Source organism: Ursus maritimus, unplaced genomic scaffold (genome assembly GCF_017311325.1).
Source record: "Ursus maritimus isolate PB19 unplaced genomic scaffold, ASM1731132v1 scaffold_2, whole genome shotgun sequence".
NCBI lineage: Eukaryota > Metazoa > Chordata > Mammalia > Carnivora > Ursidae > Ursus > Ursus maritimus.
This window is the reverse complement of record NW_024424452.1, coordinates 68,329,789-68,352,482: the sequence shown is the minus strand read 5'-3', so window position 1 is coordinate 68,352,482 and position 22,694 is coordinate 68,329,789. Positions and strand designations below refer to the sequence as shown.

At 40.1% G+C, this 22,694-nt stretch overlaps 1 protein-coding gene across 4 annotated transcripts in view; it reads right to left on the bottom strand.

Moving 5' to 3' along the window:
* CNST (consortin, connexin sorting protein) overlaps positions 1–22,694 on the bottom strand; it is a 115,275-nt gene that overhangs the window by 43,067 nt on the left and 49,514 nt on the right. The gene's annotated exons all lie outside the window — the stretch shown is intronic.

Here is a 22,694-nt window from a genome sequence, read left to right as displayed (position 1 = left end):
AGTATCATCATGGTGGAATACCTTAAAATAATTATGTCTGTTAACCATAAAACTTGCAAATAAAGCTAATCATACGGGGCAAAATAAGCCCAGAGCCAGAAGTTTCTGTCCTCATTAAACTGTGCCGTCCGTCATCTGACTGCTTCTATTAGCACACACACATGAACCATTTTTGCAGAATTATAATTTAGAGGATTAATAAAAAGAGATCTAAAGGAAAGTACGCAGGTTATAACCTGTCCACGAACTTGATTCAACGAAAGGAAAAAACGGATTAGCTGTAATTGAAAGTCCTGGTTTGCTTAAAAGAAGACAATTAAACAGCAAGGTAAATGTGCTTATCATATAAAAGGGCTAAAAAAGTTAAGCCCCCCTCTTTAAACTCTAGTCTGATAACTGCAGGACTACTTCTGGATCCCAAGAGGGCAGCAGGAATTCAGATGCCAGAGCTAATGGCCATGGAAATTTTTTTTGTAATAAGAAGTTAAGTAGGGGCGCCTGGGTGGCGCAGTCCTTAGGTGTCTGCCTTCGGCTCAGGGCATGATCCCAGCGTTCTGGGATCGATCCCCACATCGGGCTCCTCTGCTGGGAGCCTGCTTCTTCCTCTCCCACTCCCCCTGCTTGTGTTCCCTCTCACTGCCTGTCTCTCTCTGTCAAATAAATAAATAAAATCTTAAAAAAAAAAAAAGAAGTAACACAAACTTCTAAAAAAAATAAATAAGTAAATCATCCGTGAATAAATGCTTGGCCTGGAGCTCCTGAGATGATGTACCAAATTTAAAAAATGTAATCATTACATGTTAGAACTTCACCCTTCTCTAAAATCTCAGTATCTGCTCTAATATGCATATTCAAATGAAACAGACTATCTGCATCCTTACATCCATTTAGGGGATCAGCCTCAGAAGGGCTCTTTCTCAGTAACTCAGTGTATGTACAGTGTTTGAGGATGCCTCCCACAAGCTCTCTAGAGTGTGCCCAGAACTCTGTCTTTCACTGTCTTCTAAATAAGCCCACTGCTCTAGCCAGACGGGTCAGTTCTTCATCTCCCTAGAAAAATATTCTGCGACCTGAACAAGTACAGATTCTAACAGAATATTTTCTTCCTATCTATACCTATTTATGTTTTACCCTAACAAAAGCCATGTATTTCTGTATAACATGGGCCTAATCTAAATTACTCTTCTCTGAATACTGTAGATAGCCCTGTATTATGCTGGATTGTATTATGGTGATTGGTGAAAGGTATCATCTTCATTAGATCAGAACTCCTGCATCCACAGGGATTCACTTATGGGCCATGGTTATTGTAACTATAACCAGCAGTGTCTTCAGCATGAAAATTTCAAGTGCTGTGATTTCTAAAGTTAATCACCTATGGTTATTCCTTATATTTTAGAAAATTCTCTTCTGTGAATTTTGTATCATTTGGGATCTGGAAATACAAGGTTTAGTGATGGCCTGCCATTCTGCAGGGAGAGTATTTGTGAAGACATGGATGACTCTTCTGCTTTCTAATTTTTTTTTTTATTTTTTTTTTTTTAGATTTTTTATTTATTTATTCGACAGGATAGAGATAGCCAGCGAGAGAGGGAACACAAGCAGGGGGAGTGGGAGAGGAAGAAGCAGGCTCATAGTGGAGGAGCCTGATGTGGGGCTCGATCCCGTAACGCCGGGATCACGCCCTGAGCCGAAGGCAGACGCTTAACCGCTGTGCCACCCAGGCGCCCCTGCTTTCTAATTTTCTAACCAAATGGTGGTAGTGCCAGTGTGGGAAGAGAAGCTTTCCATAGAGAACTACAAAGAAACTAAGAGAACTACTGTTTCTTTCCCTTTTCCCCAGGCACATGATTATGTCCAAGACATTTAATCTCATATAGACTGTGATAAAGCCAGCCTCCCGAATTCTGTACTTCTCTTGATTAAATTCTTCCCACATAGTTATCAAATATTACTCCATGCTTCTTCTCTGAAAACATGTAGGAATTTTATCATGTCATTTTCAGTAAAAGGGAGTTAAATAAAACACTCAAAGAATATTACTGAAGGACAAGATTCTCAAAGGTAAAGAAAAAGGACAGACTTTATGACTCTCTTATCTAAAGGAGGTCAGAACAGGGTCCCAAATAACAGAACTGGAAACATGGATTGTGATTATCTCAGTTAGGTAGTGTAGATCCATAATGGCCATGGTTCCTGCCAGATCCATTTTCAAGTTACTTTAATAATTAATGTTACGGATATATATAATTTATAAACATGTGATATACTGGTAAATAAAATTATGTAGCCAACAAAAAAAGTTGTAACAGAAAGAAGAATATTAGTCACCAAAACCAACAAAAGTTCGAAAAGCATATATACAAGCCTAAAGATTCCAAAAGCAATGGAAGGCTAATGTAAACAATTAGAATATAATAGTTTAGTCACCAAGTGTAGGGAAGGAACAGAAAATATGAACTGGGCTCAAATGGGTCATTCGAAATGGGTTAAGAGGTCAAGGAAACTTGAAAGACTCATATCACAAAAGGATTATTTATTGGGATTGAAGATCATGAGTTCCAGAGATAACGTAATTACAAAACTTACTTCTTAAGATAATATTCCTTACTGGGACAGAGTATAAATCAAAGAGCACTGGAATAGGAGCAAGAGACATCAGTCTGTCATTATTTTTCCAAGTGACCTTGGATTAGACATTTATTCTTTTTTTTTTAAAGATTTTATTTATTTATTTAACAGAGATAGAGACAGCCAGCGAGAGAGGGAACACAAGCAGGGGGAGTGGGAGAGGAAGAAGCAGGCTCATAGCGGAGGAGCCTGATGTGGGGCTCGATCCCATAACGCAGGGATCACGCCCTGAGCTGAAGGCAGACGCTTAACGACTGCGCCACCCAGGCGCCCCTAGACATTTATTTTCTATACTGTAGTTCCTCATCTTTAAAATTAAGGGATTGGCCAGATGAGACCTCAGATTCCTCCTAGATCTGACCATCTCAAACATTTAATGTCTCCACAGTGATTTAAGAAATGTAACCAGGCTGGCCACCATGACCCTAGCCTCTAGGCTAGCTCCCATGGACCCAGGCTCCAGGATCATCCTAGCTCCAGGGAACCCACCAGTTGACTCGGGTTCCAGGTTGGGTCCCATGGATACAGGCTCCCAAGCCAACACCAGAGCCAGGATGGCTCTCATGGACTAAGGTGTTAGGTCCACCACCCCAGTGGTCCATGTTACCTCTTCCATCCCCAAGGACCTAGGATCCAGGGTCCACCCATATGGACTGAAGGACCAGGCTGTCCCCAGTGGACCCAGGCAGCAGGTTGACCCCTATGGACCAAAGCACCAGGCCTGTCCACCTGCTGACCCATGCACCAGATTTGCCCACCTAAGGACTCCAGCACCAAGCCTGCCCATGGTCACCACCAGCTGGCCCATCCAGAATCTCTGGACAGGCTGACTAGTGAAGGGTTTCCCTTTTGAAGCCATTCTGTAAAGATGGCTTTTTTTAGATGTGCAGACACCAACACAAGACCACAAGGATCATAAATAATCAAGAAAACATGACACCACCAGACAAAACTAACAAAGATTCAATAAAAGTCTCTATAAAAATGGAGATCTATGAACCACTTTACAAAGAATTCAGAATAATCTTCTTAAAGAAATGTAGTGAACAATACAAACACAGATAGACAAATAAAATTAGGAAAATAATGTATGAACAAAACGAGAAGTTTAACAAAGAAACAGAAATCATGATAAAAATCAAACAGAAATCCTAGAGTTGAATACATTGAAATGAGAAATTCAACAGAGAGCTCCAATAGCAGACTCAACCAAGCACAAGAAGGAATCAGTGAACTTAAAGATATGTCATTTGAAATTATCTGGTCAGAAGAGCAAAAAGAAAAAAGAATAAAAAGAATGAAGAAATGTTACATGAATTATGTGATATCATGAAGAGAAACAATCTACGCATTACCAGAGTCCCAGTAGGAAAAGAGAGGGAAAAGGGGGCAGCAAACTAACTTAAAGAAATAATGACTAAGAAATCTCCAAATATGGAGAAAGATTTGGACATCCTTGTTCATGAAGCTTATAGGTTCCACAAAATTATCAACCTAAAAAGATCTTCTCAAAGACACGTTATAATAAAACTATCTAAAATCAAAGAAATAGAGTATTTTTAAAATAGAAAGAGAGGGGCACCTGTCTGGTTCAGTTGGAAGAGCATGCAACTCTTGATCTTGGGGTCATGAGTTTGAGCCCCATACTGCGCATAGAGGTTACTAAAATAAAAGTCTCAGGGGAGGATTCCAGCTCCCAGTGTTCCTATAATAACACCAATAAACTATGTAGAAAATACAAAATAACAATAGTTTTTAAGAAGACAGGAAAAGAAAAAAATCCCTCACATACCAGGGAACCCCTGGAAAGGTATTTGTGGACTTCTTGGCAGAAACATTGCAGGCCCAGAGAGAATGGGATAATGTAGTGAACATGCTGGATTTCAAAATAATTTTGATGTCATGTGAACTTACAAAAGTTTTCTTGAAAAATAACGTACTAATGTATCACAATTAGTACAAAAATTTCTTCTGACACATAAAAATTTTCTGGTAAAGGGGCACCTGGGTGGCTCAGCCGTTAAGCATCTGCCTTTGGCTCAGGTCGTGATCCCAGTCCTGGAATTGAGCCCCGCATCAGGCTCCCTGCTCGGCAGGAAGCCTGCTTCTCCCTCTCCCACTCCCCCTGCTTGTGTGTTCCCTGTCTCGCTGCCCCTCCCTCTGTCAAAAAAAATTTTTTTACTGTACAACATGTCACTTCATCTTTGCTACAGTCTTATTCAATTTAAATGAAACTTTTTCTTTTTTTGCCAGATATGAATCTATACAGGAACATAAAATTCTATTCACTTTCATCTGTGAAAGTCAAATGAGTTATAGTTAAAACTCCACATTAAGCAATTTGTTGATACTATTTATATGCAGATGGTGACAAATTCATAGGCCCTAACTTTACACCTGTCAACTCCATCAAGCTCTAAAGTCAACATCAGTGTTTACTTGCACCTACTGAGGTTTTATTTTTAAAAATTATTTATAACTACCTTCTGCCAGAAATGAAAGGAATTACCTTGACTGAGAGATTTTATTCAGTGTATCACATACCACCTGGATTCTGTCCATTTTGACACATAATTTCTTTTTCAGAGAGAGAGTGAATGGGAGTGGGGGAGGTTCAGAGGGAGAGGGAAAGAGAGAATTCCAAGCAGGCTCCACACCCAGTGCGGGAGCCCAGTGCAGGGCTTGATCTCATAACCCTGAGATCATGACCTAAGCCAAAATCAAGAGCTGGACACTTAACTGACTGAGCTACCCAGCTGCCCCTTGACACACAATTTTTTATTTATTTATTTTAATTCCAGTATAACTAACATACAGTGTCGTATTAGTTTCAAGTGTACAATATAGTGATTCAGCAACTCTCTACATTACTCAGTGCTTATCAAAATAGGTGTACTCTTAATCCCCTTCACCTGTTTCCCCTATTCCCCGCAGCCCCTCCCCTCTGGTAACCACCACTTTGTTCTCTATAATTGAGTCTATTTTTTTGTTTGCCCTTTTTTTTTCTTTGTTGATTTGTTTCTGAAACTCCACATATGAGTGAAATCATATGGTATTTGTCTTTTGACACGTAATTTTTTAATTCAACTTGGACTCTGTCTCTAGTAATGGTTAAGAGACATATTGTGGGAGAATACAGTAGTATCCTTTACCTGAAAATCTTAGGAATGAATGTACCCTGACATTATTATTCACATTATTCTCCATTACTTAATCTGCTATTGGTCTCTGTAAATACATCTCTGTGTGACATGGAGAATGATGAGCTTCGGTGAAAGGCAAAACCTCACACTTGGTACCTTAGGTGGTAATTTACTCAGAAGAATGAAAACTTATCAGGGACAAAATGGGAATTAGCAGGATGCTATGCAGACGACATTGAGGCCAAGGTAAACGTCACAGCAGTGATGATGCTTAGGAGAAAATGTTCACAGTGACAATGTAACCTAAGCTGGGGACGTCTGGGGGTGGAAGAAAGATTATTTAAAGGCCTGATACATTTTAAATTCTACACAAAACTACTCAGAGTATAAGGACACTATCTTACATGCAGGATTGCATGGTTTTAAGAGCAGAAGCTGCTGTCACGCTGCTCCCTCTGCCTGCACTGTCAACTTCTACAGAGCAGGTGTACGCAGAGCAGGTGCGTGCAGAGCAGGTGTATGCACAGCAGGTATATGCAGAGCAGGTGTACACAAAGCAGGTGCATGCAGAGCAGGTGTACACAGAGCAGGTTTACGTTATAGCCCCGTGACCTCAGCCTGAGCACAGTGCTGATGCAGAGCAGGTACTCAAACACTTCTGGGAAAAAGGTTGACCAAAACGTTAGTGCCTCTCATGGAGTATACTATTAACCCATATACATTATGGTCCTTGAGTCTCACAGCAGCATTATAAGGTTGGTATTAGAAATTGTAGATGAAGCACTTGAAATTCATCAAAGAGTACATGAGAGCATGGGCTCTGGAGTCAGGCCAGAGTCTGAACCCTAAGTCGACTGCTTTCTAGTTCTGGGACTGGGTAAGTCAGTCTCTTTCATCCTTAATCTTTCCATCTGTTACATGGGTACACTGCCTTTTTAATCACATGAACTCTCCTAAGAAACTACATTTAGATCAGAAAGAAAGAAATTTATCCATTTATCCACAGTTCCACAGCCTCTCTTCTTTTAAATAAGAGCACTACGTTTTTGAAGAAAGGTATTAGGAAAAAATCTCAGATTCACTGATTTTATAAAAAACTGTTTCCTTGATCGAAGTGTTGAAGTGCTCCCTACACTGATGCTAGACCAAATAAGGAACCCGAGGCAGAGCTACAGTAGCATCCAGAGACAACTGCTAACACAAACCAAACTCCGCCACTTCCCTTCAGAGTGAACCATTCCTCCTTCTTCTCTGAGTTCTCGTCTCGTGGAGGCTGGTAGGCAGGTATTGTTCTGAAGAAGTGTGGTCGGTAACACACTCAGAGGAAAGGCACGTGCAATAATGGTTCTGCAGTAAATTATGATAACTCAAGCATGAAAAAGAATTCCTTTAAACACACTTTAAAATTCAGCAAAAGTGAGGGCGCTTGGTTGACACCGTCTGGTAAGCATCTGACTCTTGGTTTCGGCTCAGGTTGTGATCTCAGGGTCATGAGATCAAGCTCTACTCAGTGCAGAGTCTGCTTGACCCCTCCTCACCTCTAAAATAAATAAATAAATCTTTAAAAAAATTCAGCAAAAGTGAGATAGCATGATAGACAGACTGAGCATAGAGCATTTGGGGTCGAATCCAGAGACTGTCACTTATTAGTAATATGATATAGGGCAAGTTACTTAATCTCTCTGTGCTTCAGAATCCTCATCTATAAATTGAAGCTAATTGTATTACCTACTTAATAAGGCTGAAAAGAAGATTAAATGAGATATTCCATGCAAAGCATGTATTACAGTGGCTGGCAAACAGCAAGTGCTCAATAAATGCTCAAGAAAAAATTTTGTTTTAAAACTCAGCCAGCTAAGGGGTGCCTAGGTGGCACAGTCAGTTGACCGACTGACTCTTGGTTTTGGCTTGGGTCATGACCTCATGGTCGTGAGGCTGAGCCCCGAGTGGGTCTCCATGCTGGGCACAGAGTCTGCTTGAGATTCTCTCTCTCCCTCTGTCCCTCCCCACTTGTGTTCTCTCTCTCTCTAAAAGAAATAAATAAAATCTTTTAAAAAACCCAAACAACAAAAACTCAGCCAGCTGGAATCAAATTAGCTCTATATGCCCTTGAGTTTGAGGCTCTATGAATTTTTTTTGGTGATTTCTTTTTTATATACAACATAAAACTTAACGTTTTAACCATTTTGAAGTGTACAAATCAGTGACATTAATTATAGTTACAATGTTGTGCAACCATCATCACCACCCATTTCAGAACTTTTTCTTCATTCCAAATGGAAATACACACACACACACACACACACGTATATATACACATAGAACACATTTTGTTTACCCATTTGTCAACGGACACTTGGTTTGTTGTTAACACCTTTTGGCTACTGTGAATAATATTAAAGATGACTGGTGTACAGCTATATGTTTGAGTCTTGGCTTTCAATGATTCTGGGTATATATCTAGAAGTAGAACTGCTGGCTTAAATGGTAATTCCATTTTTAACTTTTTTTAAATGTATTATTTTTAGGGTTTTATATATTTATTTGACAGAGAGCCAGAGAGAGAGCACAAGTAGGCAGAGCAGCCAGAAGGAGAGGGAGAAGCAAGCTCTCTGCTGAGTAGGGAGCCTGATGCGGGGCTCAATCCCAGGACCCTGGGACCATGACCTAAGCTGAAGGCAGATGCTCAACCGATTGAGCCACCCAGGTGCACCCATGTTTTGACTTTCTGAGGAACCTCCAAGTATTCTGCTGGAACTCTATGGGTTTTTAACTCATCTCAATTGCTGTATTCTCATAAGGCTTCAATATGTATACTCCCCCCCTTCCATCTTTTTTATTTTTTTAAGAGAGAACACACACGTGCATGTAAGCACACATGGGCAGGGGAGGGGCAGAGGGCATCCTAAGCATGCTCCATGCCCAGCTTAGAGCCCCACATGGGGCTCTTGGTCTCATGACCCTGAAACCATGACCTGAGCTGAAATCAAGAGTCCAACGCTTAACCCACTGAGCCACTTAGGTGCCCCTGCCTTCCATCTTTTAAACAGAACTAATATCACTTCTGAAAGGTTAATGACTCGATGTTTCTTTTTTTCTTTTAAGATTTATTTATTTTAGAGAGAGAGCATGTGCACATGCATAAGCAGGGGGAGGGACAAGAGATAATCCTCAAGGGACTCCCCACTGAGCATGCAGCCTCGTGCACAACTTGATCCAGGACAGTGAGAGCATGACATGAGTTGAAATCAAGAGATGGAAGCTCAACTAACTGAGCCACCCAGGCGCCCCAATGAGTTGATGTTTCTTAATCAACAGCATCCTTAATTAAAAAGCATCTAACCTACAAAAATATGACATAATATTCTTCAGAGCTATTCGACTTAATTCCAGCCTGTGGGCATAATTCTTTCTATCGGAAAATCTAAAATTTAAAGGCCTTGAGGGGCACCTGGGTGCCTCAATCGGTTAAGCACCAAACTCTTGGTTTCGGCTCAGGTCATGATCTCAGGGTCGTGAGACTGAGCCCCACCTTGGGCTCTGAGTTCAGTGCTGAGTCTGCCATTCAGAGGAAATAAATAAACGGATAGAAAACAACCCTGACGAAGCCCAGGATTAGACACTGGATCAGACAATTTAAATTTAAATATGCTCAAAGAGCTAATGGAAACCATGGACAAAGAACTAAAGGAAATCAAGAAAACAAGTATGAATAAAAGAATATGAATAAAGAGAAGAGAAATTACAAATAGAAATTAAAATTTTTGGAGCCAAAAATACAGTGATTGAAATGAAAAATTCACTAGAGGAATTCAACACCAGATTTAAGCAAGCAGAAAAAGGAGTCAGTGAACTTGATAAAATAATTATCTTATCAGACAGAATAGGTAATCAACCTGTCTGAGGAACAGAAAGAAAAAAGTGAAAAAAAGCTAACAGAGAATAGAGATTTATATGGTCTACATTACAGGACTCACAGGAGAAGAGGGATTTAAAAGGGCAGAAAGTATATCTGAAGAAGTAATAGCTGAAAACATCCCAAATTTCATGAAAAACACAAACCTACACATCCAAGCAGCTCAACAAACTCTAAGCACAATAAACTCAAGGACAGCCACATTTAGACACATTACAGTCAAATCATCAAAACCCAGACACACACACAAAGAATTCTTTTTTTTTTTTTTTTTTTTTTAGTTTATTTGAGAGAGAGAGGGAGAACGAGCAGGGGGAGGGGCAGAGGGATGAGCAGACTCCCTGCTGAGTATGGAGCCCAACGTGGGGCTTGATCCCAGGAGCCTGAGACTGTGATCTGAACCGAAGTCAGATGCTTAACCAACTGAGCCACCCAGGCACTCCTCTTTCTCTTCTCTTCTTAAAATTTGGGTATAGTTGACACACAACATTACATTAGTTTCAGATGTACAACTTAGTAATTTGACAACTCTATACTTTATGCTGTTTACCACAAGTGTAGCTACCACCTGTCCCATTACATGGCTATGACCATATCACTAAAAATTGAAAACAGAAATATCATATGATCCAATAATCCCACTACCCTGTATTTGCCCAAAGAAAAATAAAAACACTAATTTGAAGATACATATGCACCCCCTTGTTTATTGCAACATTATTTATAATAGCCAAGAAATGGAAGCAACTTAAAAGTGTCCATCGATAGTTGAATGGATAAGGAAGATATGGTGTGAACACACACACACACACACACACACACACACACACGCGCGCACACACACAACTATACATACAGTGGAATATTACACAGCCATAAAAGGATGAGAGAACATGGAAGGACTGAGAGGATATTATGTTAAGTGAAATAAGTCAGACTTAGAAAGACAAATACCATATGATTCTACTTATAAGGGAATCTAAAAACAGAAACAAAACCACAAACAAATAAACAAAAAGCAGAATCAGACCTGTAAATACAAAGAACAAACTGATGGTTGCCAGAGGGGAGGGGGGTGAGGAGATGGGCAAAATGGGTGAAGGGAAGAGGGACATACAGGTTTCTAGTTAGACAGTGAATAAGTCACAGGAACTAAAGACATGGCATATGGAATTTTTATTCCTTAGCTGTAAAAAAGCTTTTTATTTTGGTGTAGTCCCAATAGTTTATTTTTGCTTTTGTTTCCCTTGCCTCAGGAGACATATATAGAAGAATGTTGCTAGGCCAATGTCAAAGAGATTATTTCTTATGTTTTCTCCTAGGAGTTTTAGGGCTTCAGGTCTCACATTTAAGTCTTTATTTAATCCATTTTGAGATTATTTTTGTGTGTGGTGTGAGAAAGTGGTTCAGTTTCATTTTTTTACATGTAGCTGTCCCGTTTTCCAAGAACCATTTATTGATGAGACTGCCTTTTCCCTGTTGTACACTCTTGCCTCCTTTGTCATAGATATATTGACCATGTAGTTGTGGGTTTATTTCTAGATCTCCATTCTGTGCCATTGATCTGTATGTCTATTTTTGTGCCACTACCATACTGTTTTGGTTACTACACATTTGTAGTGTATCTTGAAATCTGGAATTGTGATACCTTAGCTTTGTTCTTCTTTCTCAAGACTGCTTTGGCTATTCAGGGCCTTTTGTGGTTCCATATAAATTTTAGTATTATTTGTTCCAGTTCTGTGAAAAATGCTGTTGGTATTTTGATAGGGATTGCTTTGAATGTGTAGATTGCTTTGGGTAATATGGACATTTTAACAATATTAATTCTTCTAATCCATGAACATGGACTATTTTTCCATTTCTACGTATCACCTTAAATTTCATTCATCAGTGTTTTATAGTTTTCAGAGTATAGGTCTTTTACATCCTTGGTTACGTTTATTCCTAGGTATTTTATTCTTTTCAGTGCAATTGTAAATGGTGTTATTTTTAAAATTTCTTTCTTTATTAGTGCATAGAAATGCTACCAATTTCTGGGTATTAAGTTTGTATCCTGCCACTTTACTGAATCATTTATTATATTTAGTTGGTTTTTGGTGAAGTTTTAGGATGTTCTATGTATAGTACGTCATCTGCAAATAGTGACAGTCAAAAAAAGGATTCTGAAAGCAGAGAGAAGCCTCATGAACAAGGGAATCTTCAATAAGAATCACAGCTAATATCTCTTCCCAAACCATGGAAGTCAGAATGCAATGAGATGACATACTCAAAGTACTGAAAGAGGACAGTCAATCAAAAATTCTATATCTAAGAAAACTATCCTTCAAAAATGGAAAGAGAAATAAAGAAATTCTCAGATGAACAAATGCTAAAGGGGTTTGTTACTTGCAGAGCTATACTACAGTAAGAGCTAAAGGGAGTCCTTCAGGCTGAATGAAAGAACACTAGACAGTAACCCAAACCCATATAAAGAAATAAAAAAACACTGGTAACAAGAACAACTTAGACAAATACAAAAGTCAACATAATTGTACTTTTGGCTTGTAATTCCTGTTTTTTCCAGACGCTTTAGAAGGCAAATGTATTAAAAAATAATTATGACTATGTTAATCGGCAAACACTATATGAAGTTGTAGTCTGTGACAGTAACAATAAAAAAGGAGAGACAGAAGTGTAAGAGCAGAGTGCCTGTACAGTACTGAAAATAAGTACTGGTATCAAACTAGGCTGTTAAAAGCTTAAGATGTCAGTTGCAATCCCCAAGGAAACTACTAAAAAAGCAGTTAAAAATATTCAGAAAAGAAAGGAATCAAAATGGCACACTACAGAAAATTTCTTAAAAAGGGAAAAAAGGCAGTAAATGAGGAACTGTGGAACACAAAACATGTAGGACAGAAAACAAATAGCTAAATGCCAGAAGTAAGTCCTTCCTTATAAGTAATTACTCTAAATGTAAATGGTTTAAACTCCCCAATTAAAAGGCAATTATTAGCAGAATGGATGGCTTCACTGATTAATTCAATCAAACATTTAAAGAAAAATTAACATGATTTATCTTTAAACTCTTCCCAAAATTTGAAGAGGAAGAAACACTAAGTTACTCTAAGAAGCCAGCATTATCTTGATCCCAAAGCCAAACAAAGACACTATAAAAAAAGAAACCATAGACCCATGTCCCTTATGAAAGTACATGTAAAAATGCTCAACAAAACGCAAGAAAAACAAATTCAGCAGCATATTAAGATGATTATACACTTCGATAAAGATGGTTTTATCCCAGGAACTCAAGAGTAGTTTAACATAAAACCAATCAATGTAATATACCATGTTATTAGAATGAAAAAAACCCCACATTATCAGCTAATAATGCATAAAAAACATCTGACAAAATCCAACACCCTTTTTTGATAACAACTCTCAATAAATCAGGAATAGAAGTGAACTTCCTCAATATAATAAAGGCCATATATGAAAAACCCACAACAAACATCATATTCAAGTGAAAGACTGGGAGTTTCCCCCCTAAGATCAGGAATAAAACAAGAATGATCACCTTTGTGACTTCTACTCAACATAATATTGGAAGTTTTAGCCAGAATAATTAAGGAACAAAAAGAAATAAAAGGCATCCAGAGTAGAAAGGAAGAAGTAAAACTATCTCTATTTGCCAATGACATGATCTTACATCTAGAAAACCCTTCAGAATTACACATAAAGAATTTTTAGACCTAATAAATCAATTCAAAAAAGTTGCAGCATAAAAAACCAGTATGCAAAAATCAGTTGTACTTTTATACACTAGCAATGAGCAACTGGAAGAGGAAATTAAGAAAACAATTCTACTTACAATAACATCAAGAAGAATAAAATACCTAGGAATAAATTTAGCCATGGAGAAACAAGACTTATACACAGAGAACTACAAAGCAATGTTGAAAGAAATTAAAGCAGATAAAAATAATGGAAAGACACCCCCTGTTCATGGATTGTAAGACTTAATGTTGTTAAGATGACAGCTCCACCCAAACAATCCACAGATTCAGTGCAAATACAATCAAAATTCCAATAGTGTTTTCTGCCAAAACAGAAGAACCCACCCTAAAATTCATATGAAATTTCAAGGGACCCAGAATAGCCAAAACCATCTTGAAAAAGAACTAAATTAGAGGACTCATACTTCTAGATTTCAAAACCTACTATAAAGTTAGAGTAAAAACACATTGTGGTACTGGCATAAGAATAGACCTATTACATGCAGACCAATGGTACAGAATTGAGAATCTAAGAACTAACTCTCATATCCATAGTTAATTCATTTTTGAGAAGGATGCTATGGCCATTCAATGTGAAAAGGACAGTGTTTCTAACAAAATTGATGGGGCAACTGTAAGAGAATATAAGAGAATGAATTTGGATCTTACCTAATACCATATACAAAAATGAACTCAAAATGGATCAAAGATGGGGTACCTGGGTGGCTCAGTTGGTTCAGTGACCAACTCTTGATTTCAGCTCAGGTCATGATCTCAGGGTCATGAGATGGAGCCCCAAGTTGGGCTCCGCGTTGAGCATGGAGCCTGCTAAAGATTCTCTCTCCCTCTGCCCCTCTCTCCACTCGCACTCACTTTCTTTCTAATAAAAAAAAAAAAATTGGATCAAAGACCTAAATGTAACAGCTAAACTATAAAAGTCTTAAAGAAAACATTGGGGAGTTATCTTCGTCACATTGGATTTCCAATGATTTCTTGGAAACGGCATCAAAGTATAGCAAATTAAAGAAAAAACTAGATAAACTGGACTTTATCTAAATTAAAAACATTCTGCATCATAGGACATTATAATGTGAGTGAAAAGAGAATCCACAGAATGGAAGAAAATATCTTTAAATCATAAATCTGATAAGGGATTAATATCTAGAATACATAAAGAACTCCTACAACTAAACAATGAGACAAACAACCCAATTCAAAAATGAGCAAAGGACTTGAACTGACATACCATTAAAGAAGATATACAAATGGCCAATAAGCACAAGAAAAGATGCTGAACATCTCCAGCCATTAGGGAAATGCACATGAAATCCACAATGAGATACCAGTTTATACCCGTTATTATGGCTACAGTGTAAGCCTGACCATTTGTTTTTTGACTATAATGTAAGTGCTGGTCTGGAATTAACATGCTGCCAGAGACACAACTAGATGAAGGCCAGGCTACCCCACCCATGTAGTTCCCCTTTTCACAAAGCCCTGGTTGACCTAGATAACTCACCATTTGACCAACCCCTTCTCCCTTTGTGTGCTTTATTTCCTGTTTTTCTGTTTTAAATTCACCCACAAAGTCCTAGGAGCTCCACCCTTGACCCAATAAAGGCAGAACCCCAGTCTGCTCTCCTTTTGTTTTTCGACAGGTGATCTTGCTGTGTGGCCTTGGCTATGCAATGTATGTACCCTCTAGAACTTGTACATTACAAACCCTGTTTTTTCAAAGTTCACTTACGGTTGTTACTGAGGTGTGTCTTGTAATCATGATAAGGACCACAAGGGCCTGTCCAACCACAACATTGGCTCTAGTCAGGGAAATGTCTGTGGGGGTCGCCTCAAGTAATACAGGCTCAGGTAAGTGCCCCCTGGCATTTCTAGCCCATGGCATCGCTATCAATAGGCTGAGACGAACACAGAACAATGGCAATCACTGAACAGACGGACAGTAGGTGAGGATGTGGAGAAACTGGGAACCCCCCCGGCCCCGGCCCTGGCCCCATGCATCGCTGATAGGAATGTACAATGGTGCAGCCGCTGTGGGAGACAGTTTGGCAATTCCTCAAAACATTAAATTTACCATATGATCAGCAATTCCATTTCTAGGTATATACACAAAACAGGTATATTTCTAGGTATACAGGCACTCAAACGGATATATGTATGCCAATGTTCACAGCAGCATTATTCACACTTTTAAAAATATTTTTTATTTATTTATTTTAGAGACAGAGGGAGTGAGCAAGTGGGGGGGGTGGAGGAGCAAAGGGAGCGGGACAAACAGACTCCCTCCTGAGCGCAGGGGAGATCATGACCTGAGCCAAAATCAAGAGTCGGATCAATGGAGTCACCCAGGTGCCCTGCAGCGTTATTCATATTAGCCAAAAGTTGAAGGGATAGTCATCAGCGGATGAACAGATGTACAAAACGTGGTATATACATGCTGCAACATGGGTGAACTTGACAACATTATGCTAAGTGAAAGAAGCCAGTCACAAAAAAACAAATGATGATATGACTCTACTTAGATGAATTACCTACAACAGGAAAATTCATACAGACAGAAAGCAGAACTGAGGTTACCAGGGGCTGGGGAAGGAAGGACTCAGAGCTATTGCTTAATGCTTACAGAGTCTCTGCTTGGAGTGATAAAAATTTTGGACACGGTGGTGATGGTTATACAACATTGTGAATGTAATTAATGGTCCTGAACTGCACATTTAAAATAGCAAATTTATGTTATACATGTTTTACTGCAATATTAAAATAATAAAAGGCAAAAAACCCCTTCAGTTCTATGATTTCATGTTATGATTCTTAGAGCCATTACATAACTGAATTCCTCAAACTGCCTGACTTGTTTATGCTGATGCATATCTTGGCCATAATTTTGGAAGACGGATCAGAAATAATTTCTAGGGGCGCTTGGGCAGCTCAGTCGTTTGATCTTCGGACTCTTAATTTGGGCTCAAGTGATGATCTCAGGGTCGTGAGATCAAGCCCCCAGATCGGGTTCCCTGCTCAGCCCGGAGTTTGCTTCTCTCCCTCTCTCTGCCCCCTCCCCACTGCTCGCACATATACTCTCTCAATCAATCAATCAATCAATCAATCTTTAAAAAAAAAAGAATTATTTTTAAACAATGGTTTATGTAGCTCCAGTGGCCGACTCTCTGTGCTTTGCTCCTTTTTCCTCCCACATTTCCTCACCTCAAGGTTCTGGTGAGTGCCATAAACGAGGAGAGGAGAGCGCTCATATCTAAATACCTTTGATCCCTGGCTAAGCTCATTTAAGTGGTAAAAGGGAAGTATTCCTTCCTTTTCCTCAACACTAGACACAAGTGCTGTGAGTGAGAAATCTGAAAATAAACCAACTTCCTTATGACCTGACCTGGGGTCAAAGGGATTCTTTATGTAATCCGGGCACAATTACCATCTGCCCCACCCCGCACATTCCTCTGCCTTCAGAAGGAACAGGGTGGGGCTGTGGCTGTGGCTGGGAGCTGGGGCCACAGGCAAGCTGCCCCGGGGACCTAAGGGACTTGACCCGACTCCTCATAAATGCATGGCTAAGGATGACATAGAGTAACACACGACAGACAGCCAGCGTTTAGGATGCACTCAACGTGGGAGTGCTGGTCTCTCCACTGAGTGTCTGGCAGGTGACTTCAGCGTTGATACAGGGGTGGGACGACATAAAAATAGCCACCAGACTTTATTTTAGGCAGCTTCTTGAAAATCACTTAATGCTTCAGGACTGTTGGGAGGGACAGAACTCAAAAAAGACTGAAGGTGCACTCCTTGTATTCGTTAAATCACGCATGTTTTCAGGGCTTTAGTGGCAATGTGCCATCATAGAGACTCCGAGGGACAGCACGTGTAACCTTCAAAAGAATAGCCTTATTTTCCTCTTAGGTAGATGCCACGAAGGACACGTGTCTCTCTCGAGTGGAAGGAACCCTTTTAAGAGCTTTGCTGAACTCTTAAAGAAGCAGAGCTCTAATTACTCATCAGAAATTTTATGAGCCCTGCAGAACCACCCTGTAGATCAACAAGCCTAACTCCATATTCACACTGCTGCTGCCTCCAGCCAGACATGCCTGGAGCTCAAAGACCATTGTATCTTTTCTTCTTTCATACAAAAGGCTCCCTTACTTTGGATACAAACTGTCTGAGTCTCCTGAACTCAATATTTACATTTTTACAAATACACAATGGATCTGAAAAAGCATTTCAAGAGACTCAAAGGGAATTTAACAGACTCATGCCAAAGATGCTCCCACAGGAGCTATGAAAGGCCAGTCTCCACGTCCACGGACTCTTACGTTGTAAAAGCAGGTGATCCCATGAGCAGTTCTAAATTACACCCTTCCTATCACAGCTATTCCCTCAAGTTCCACCACTTTCTAGAATTTGCTCCAGGCTGTTTTCAATTCATATTCAAGGCACACATAAATTAGTACACATAAATATTGCTGGGATTTAGACTCTAAATTTTGTGTAATATGTCAACGAGGTGGATTGGATTCCCTAATTTTCCTCTTAGAAGTCTGCTTAGACTTTAACTCATTTTATTAAAAACTAAAAATATGAAGAGATTTCCCTAAGCATGCATTTAATTATGCAGATTTTCAGAATTTTTAATCAAGGTCTACAGACAAGCACCAAAGGTTTTTTTTTTTTTTATTTTAAGCACCACCAAAGTTTAAATGCAATTAATATATTTTTCCTTTAGAAGTGCACTGCAAATCTCAAAATGGCTAAATTTTTACCACATTTTTCAGTTCATTCCAAGCACATTGACTTCACTAGCTATCACATATAAAATATTCCTTGGTTCTCTAGGATAAATAAAATTATCAAATTTGACGTGGCCTCTAAGAAACACGATCTTCTTATAAACTTAAGTTATACATACTTTATTTCTCTAACAAAGGTAAAGATATGTATTTAAATTCAACACTTAAAAATAGTACCTATTTGTGGAAGAAGAGGGGGGACCTAATTACCCGAAGAAAACCAGATTGCTAAATTTTCCTTTAAGCCTCCCTCCCTTCCTTAATATTCTGTGATTCTCATAAAGCTACTGACATCAGATTCTCTTTGCATTAATGGAATTATATGAGAAAGAAAAATTTAGAAAACCAGGAGTTAACTCGGAACCTTCCAGAGTCAAAAGAAAAACACAGAGAAACATGCTGAATTCACTGCAGTTTACAAAAAAAAAAAAAAAAAATTATGTTATGTCGTATTCCATTAAGCCGGTAATCTTCAAATTTTGCAGACAAAAGACTATACCCCAACTGTTTCTTCATATCACCAAACCAATGACCACTGCTTTCTTCAAAACTGTTTCACTGAGCTATAATTCACATAGAATACCCTCACCCACTTTCAGTGTCCATACAGTTCAAAGGCTTCAGTAGACTCAGTGTTGGGTAACCAACACCACCATCAATTTTACAAAGTTTTCATTACCCAAAAAAGAAACCCTATCCTTCTTAGCACCCATTTCTATTTCTCCCAACGTCCCCACCCCTAGGTAGCCACTGATCTACCCTCCGTCTCTAGGGAATTGCCTATTCTGGACATGTCATATTACATGGAATCATATAACATATGGTCTTTTGTAACAGGCTTCTTTCACTTGACATAAGGTTTTGAAATTGTAGTACATGTTTAGTACTTTATTCTTTATTTTTAGAGAGAGAGTGTGCATGTGGGAGGAGTGGGAAGGGGCAGAGGGAGAGGGAGAGAGAGAATCCTAAGCAGATTCCATGCCGAGCGCAGAGCCAGATGCGGGGCTCGATCTTACAACCCTAAGATCATGACAGGAGCCGAAATCAACAATCTGACGCTTCAGCAGCTGAGCCACCCAAGCGCCCCAGCACTTTATTCTTTTATTGCCAAATAATATTCTATTGTATGGCTATACCCTCTACCTGCTTTTGATCCGATAGCTACATTTCTCAAACGCCTACTTGTGTGCTTTTTTTCAAAATTAGAGAGCCAGATGGATGCAATAACTTTGTTAAGAATACAACAAAACAACTAGAAAAAAAGCCCTTTTAACTAAGTACAGTATTGACTCTGTGAATGTGTTTAGAAACTATTATTTTAAATAAATAAAGATAAGGGGGCACCTGGGTAGCGCAGTCATTAAGCGTCTGCCTTCGGCTCAGGGCGTGATCCCGGCGTTCTGGGATCGAGCCCCACGTCAGGCTCCTCCGCTATGAGCCTGCTTCTTCCTCTCCCACTCCCCCTGCTTGTGCTCCCTCTCTCGCTGGCTGTCTCTCTGTCACATAAATAAATGAAATCTTTAAAAAAAAAAATAAAGATAAGAAGACATCTACGCTTTGTAGGGACTACTGGCAAACATTTGGAGAGTGGAAAAACAAACAAACAAACCAAAACACCAAAAGGAGACTACACAGAAAATTATTTAACTTTGGAAAGTCTAACTTTAACAGTAGAAAACTGAGAAGTCAAGTCCCTAAACATCCTACCTGAATGTATGCTTCCATTAAGCTGAGTTCTGTGAAATCAGTAACAAAATATTCTCAGAAAAATAAAGACAGGCCGCCTGGGTGGCTCAGTCATTAAGCGTCTGCCTTTGGCTCAGGTCAAGATCCCAGAGTCCTTGGATCAAGCCCACACTGTACTCCCTGCTCAGCGGGAAGCCTGCTTCTCCCTCTCCCACTTCCCCTGCTTGTGTTCCCTCTCTTGCTGCCTCTCTGTCAAATAAATAAATAAATAAAATTCAATAAATAAATAAATAAAAATGATTTGAAAAGCCAGATTGATAGTTCCCTTCTTTTTCACCTTCTTTCTAGATAGCTGTCAGAGCATGACTGAAATCACAAAAAAAAGTTGTCTGACTAGCAGAGAGAGAGAATCCTCAAGTGGACTCTGTGCTGAGAGGGGAGCTGGAACCGGGGCTCAATCTCATGACCCCGAGATCATGACCTGAGCCAAAACCAAGAGTTGGATGCTTAACTGACTGAACCACCCAGGTGTCCCAGAATATCACTTTTTAAATTATATTGCAAAAAAAGAGTGGCTTCTGGGGTGATCTGGCTGGCTCAGTCAGTGGAGTGTGCGTGTGGCTCTTGATCTCAGGGTTGTGAGTTCAGGCCCCACACTGGGCGTAGAGTTTACTTTAAGAAAATGTGGCTTCTATGTGGGGTGCTCTGTCTTGGACTGTTACCCCTGGCGGAAGCCAGCGGTCATGGTGTAAGGCATGAGGTGAGGTACTGGGAGGTAAGCCACAAAGGGAGGGACTGGGGCCTGCTCCATACCATTTGAGCGACCTTGGAAGCACATTTTCCAGCCCCAGTCCAAGCCCTGACATGACCACAGGCCTGGCCAATAGCATGAGAGACTTAAGCCAGAGGCACCAAGCTAAGCCACACCCAGATTCCTGACCCACAGGAACAGCCGTGAAATAAAAAATGTCTGTTGTGTTTGGCTGCTAAATTTTATGAGGATTTGTTACGCAGTAGCAGACACACAGACCATGCAAAATTCCTTAATTTTCTCCTTTTTCATTATATTCTGCTGTCCCTTCCCATATATGTTTATGTTTTCGGTTGCAACAAACCCCATTCCCAATGCTCCTGGAAATGGCACTGTCTGTTGGAAGAGCTAGAGGACAGCAGAGCACACATTTCTACCGTTCTAGCTGTCAGGTTAGGATCGTCTTTAGAAGTAGGTGACATGGGGACACCTGGGTGGCTCAGTCGGTTAAGGGTCTGCCTTCGGCTCAGGTCATGATCTCAGGGTCCTGGGATCAAGTTCTGCATTTGGCTCCCTGCTCAGTGGGGAGCCTGCTTCTCCCTCTCCCTCTGCCTGCCACTCTGCCTACTTGTGATCTCTCTCTCTCTCTCAAAAATAAATAAATATAATCTCAAAAAATAGAAGTAGGTGACATGTTTCCCCAAACTATCAACCACCACCCGAGCTGTCTGTGAAAGCTTTCCACTATTTCATTAGTGCTTATTCTGAGACTGTACTTGAAGCCCATGCCCACCATCCTCCAAACCGCTCCTTACATTCCACACACGGAACTTTTGTCAGTTTCCTAAGCAAGCAGCACTCCTTCCTGCCCCAAGGCTCTGCTCCCGGCACTGACTTCCAGCACCACGCACCCCTGTAACAACTGTATGATTTAACTTAATGCCTGCTTTCCCACTAAACTCCAGGAGGAGTCCATGAGGGTTAAAGCGAGATTTGTCTTGTCATCACTGTATTTCTATTGCCTGGGAAATATTTACACAGTAGAAAGTTAATAAAAGTTGGCGAATTACCATCATTATTATTAATGCCATTGGGAGAACCTCAGTGTTCAGCAGGACAAGGAGAATTCTGCTACACAGGAAACACATCTGGCTCATCAGGAGCCCCTGGGTTCACATCCCCTTTCTCCTCCTGTCTCCTTCAGAAGCGGACAAGGCACTTTGTAGATTAAACCTGAATTTCCTCATTTATAAAAACTAAGGGGTGTACCTTCTGGGTTGGTGAACACTTTGGGATGTGGGAGAGTACTGTGCCTGGAGAGGGAGTGGAAAACTCCCCCCCCCCCGCCCCGGCCCTTTCCCCAGACCTCACCTATGCATCCCTTTCCTCGGGTTGTTCCTGAGTTATATCCTCTTATAATAAACTGGTGATCTAGTAAGAATCAATCAATTAATCAATAAAATGAAAAATAAAAATAAATTAAAAAAATAAAAAGGGGTTCAAGTAGATCATTTTCAAGACCCTTTCTAGCTTTCCAAAAGCTACATCACTAGCCAAGATCACAGTCCTGAGATCTAGACCAACTGCCTGTTGAAATGTCCACTTTGATGTCTAAGGGACCCCAACACCTGACCCCAAATTGCCACATTGCCTTCCGCCCTCCTCTCCCCAGACTTGCTCCTTGTCTCTCCATATTCCCACCTTTGTAGGCAGCATTATTATGCATCTCGTGCCTACACCACACAACTGGGGCTAATCCTGCACTCTTGTCCACACCTCATCTATGACCCGTCCAGTCAATTCCACCCCCTTAATAACTCTCAGTCCACTTACTTCTCTCCAGCCCCACAGCTACTCTCTCAGTAAGAACCACCAGCAGCATCCCCCGCACAGATTATTGCAAAAGCCCCTTAACCAGTTGCACGGTCTCTAATCTTGCACTATTCTAACCCATTCTCCCACTGTAGATGGAGCGATCTTTCTAAAAACTGCAACTCCCATCACATCACT